The sequence below is a fragment of the Sinocyclocheilus grahami genome, unplaced genomic scaffold, assembly GCF_001515645.1.
Source record: "Sinocyclocheilus grahami isolate Dianchi unplaced genomic scaffold, SAMN03320097.WGS_v1.1 scaffold1042.1, whole genome shotgun sequence".
NCBI classification, from domain to species: domain Eukaryota; kingdom Metazoa; phylum Chordata; class Actinopteri; order Cypriniformes; family Cyprinidae; genus Sinocyclocheilus; species Sinocyclocheilus grahami.
The window spans coordinates 666,146-669,243 of NW_015506221.1; the positions used below are offsets into that span (position 1 = coordinate 666,146).

At 47.5% G+C, this 3,098-nt stretch overlaps 1 pseudogene; it reads right to left on the reverse strand.

The window, feature by feature from the left end:
• LOC107566035 (calpain-2 catalytic subunit-like) overlaps positions 1–3,098 on the reverse strand; it is a 12,695-nt pseudogene that overhangs the window by 8,940 nt on the left and 657 nt on the right.

The following is a 3,098-nucleotide window of genomic DNA, read 5'->3' on the forward strand; positions in this document are numbered from 1 at the left end:
CGACTGAGCACGTTCCTGTGTGAGGCGTGCTGTCCGTTCGACCGTGGGGAACAAGGGGTACCACCGCTACTTACGTGAAGACACGGGGCAACAGGGACAGCCCGGAGGGCAGCAATGGTCTGTGGTGCAGAAGGGTCGACAGATAAAGTACGCGTCCTTCAGGTCGACCGCTGCAAACCAATCTCGGGGACGGATGCACCTGAAGATGCGTTCCTGCGTCAACGTCTTGAACGGTAACCGGTGAAGGGCCCGGTTCCAGACACGCCAGTCCAAGATTGGTCGTAACCCACCACCTTTCTTGAGTACAATGAAGTAGGAGCTGTAAAACCCTGTCTTCATATCGGCTGGAGGGACCGGCTCTATCGCATCCTTCGCCAGTAGGACTGTGACCTCTGCCCGCAAGACAGGACCATCGGCCGCCTTCACTGTTGTGAAGCGGATGCCACTGCACTTGGGGTGGACGCCGGGCGACTGAATCGCATAGCCGAGCCTGACAGCCTGGCATATGGCAGCTACGGCGGCAGTCACGCCACTGGGGCTGCTCCATATGAGACCGCTGCAGCACTGGCTCCATGGCCGAGTCCAGAGGTGGGCGTGGCAACGCGGCACTTTCCGGGTCCAAGTTACACCGGCTGGGCAAGTTCTCCTCCGTGTCGCCGAAAAGGCCGGCCTGGGACCCGGGGGCGTTCAAGAATCGTGTCTTGTCCGTCTCGCGCATGTCAGCCAGTCACAGCCAGAAATGGCACTCCTGGACCACCATAGTGGACATCGCACGACCCAGAGACCGCGCCGTAACCTTCGTCACTCGTAGTGCGAGGTCCGCCGCGGTGCGGAGTTCTCTGCGAACTTCTGGGTCGTGACCACCCTTTTGCAAGTCCCTCAGTGCCTTGGCCTGGTACACTTGCAATCACGCCGTAGCGTGTAAGGCCGGAGACAGCTTCTCCATAGGTACAGACCCGGGAGGAGAGGCACGGTTCGCCCTGCCAGTTGGAGGAGGTATTAGGACAAAACTGCATCGCAACCGACCGCTCTACCGGGGGGACCCTTGTAACCCCCTAGCTGCCCCACCATTGAGGGTGGTGAGGGAGGAGGAACCAGCAGATCGGTTTCCGGCAGTAAAAAGGTGCCGTCCACGACCCGTTGAGCTCCTCATGCACCTCCGGGAAGAAAGGCACCAAGGCGGGGCGCTGAGAACCAGCGCGGACCACCCCGAGAACCAATCGTGCAACCTTGAGGGCTCGGGACATGGTGGAAGTCTCCACTCGAGCCCTACCCCTACGGCGGCCCGGGAAAGCATAGCCATCATTTCCAGGTTCGTATCCGGCACCGCTGACTGCCCAGAGGGCGGTAACGCCGACGGATCTTCATCCCTAGAGAAATCCGGCTCACCCTCCGATGCTGCAACCAACATCCGATCATCGGGGGGAGCCTCAGAAGAAACAGGTGGTACCCCCCCCCCCCCGGGGGGGCCCCCGGAGGGGAATTCCTCACCGTGACTGGAAGACCAGTCCGCCCACTGCCAGAAAAAGGGTGCCCCCAGCTGCCGCCAGAGGGAACCCCAGATCTAGGCAGTGGCACGGGCACTCCGCCCCCTTGCAGGTAACGGAGTCTGGTCCGCAACTCCGAGATGGTCATACCCCCGCAATGGGAGCATGAGTCATCCACAAAAGCCACCTCAACGTGCTTTTCGTCGGTCATCCGATGTGACGTCGAGAGTGACCGACTGAAAGGGAACCGGTTTTGCACGACTATCAATTCCAGTTCACTGACAGCTACACAACAGATCCAGTTACACACTCCTAGTAATTACAAGGTTGCACAATTGAACACACATGTAAATATGAAGTTTCTCACATCTATCGAGCAGCCCAGCAGCGAGCCCCAGCTCAAAGCCTTCTTTTGAAAAGGTTTGGACCTGCTTTCGCTAGTTCATGGACCTCAGCGATGCCTCCAGTGAAATCCTCAAAGCCCTCAGTGGTGGTGCCACCAGACAGAGCTTCATAACAGCCGTTCAGCCTGAGAACAAGAAGTTGCATTTCGTTATTATTTCTGAGGTAGTCTAGTCCACTTAGACATGCTAAATGAGTTTGAATCTAATGACTACTCACTTCGAATAGGCCTTCTCTAGCAGGGCGCTCCAAAACTCAGAGCCCTCGGAAGAGTGGACGAACAGCAGCTTTCTGTTCCTGAAAGGAAGACGGTCGTCAATGACCACATCCACCCAATCACCAAACTGCCAGAACTGAAGAGACAATAGACGTATGAAGACATTAATGGAACGTTTGACAAATGTCTTTATGGACTAATGTCAAGTAGATATAACAGCACTGCTTTTTCAGAATTTTTGGTAACAAATGTAATTTTTAAGAGAGAAATGTGTAGCTTAATAATGAGATACATCCTAAAACAATGATAAAAATAAATGTGACTTTTACATGAGAAAACAACTTTGCATAAATAACAACAACAGTGATACTGAAACAAACTGCATAAATGAATTAATACATATTTAAATAAATATTATTGTAATGAATAATAATAATAATAATACTTATGTAATAATAATATCAATACCTACTATATTGTGACAAATTTCATTTTAAGAGAGAATTGTGTAGCTTTATAATGAAACATGATCAAAAATATCTAGGAAAATGAAACTGACTTGATCTGAAGACAACTTAGCTTAAACAATAATAGTAATACTGCAAATAAATAATAATAATAATAATGTAGATTGTGTAATTAATATGTCACAAAACAAACAAAACAATAATTATAAATTAGTATCTTAGTAATAAATCATTAAATACATACAAACTATTTCTGATATATATTAACTTATGTCAAACGCAAACAAAACAATTAAAAATTGGTTCAGGATACTGGTCAGCAGACACTTAAACATTCAAATAAACTCTATTTCTGGTAAATATATATATATATATATACCAGAAATACAGTTTATTTTAATTACTAATTATTTATTTAATGAGTAATAATAATTATAATTATCTTAATATATATATATATATATATATATATATATATATATATATATATATATATATATATATTTTTTTTTTTTTTTTTTTTTT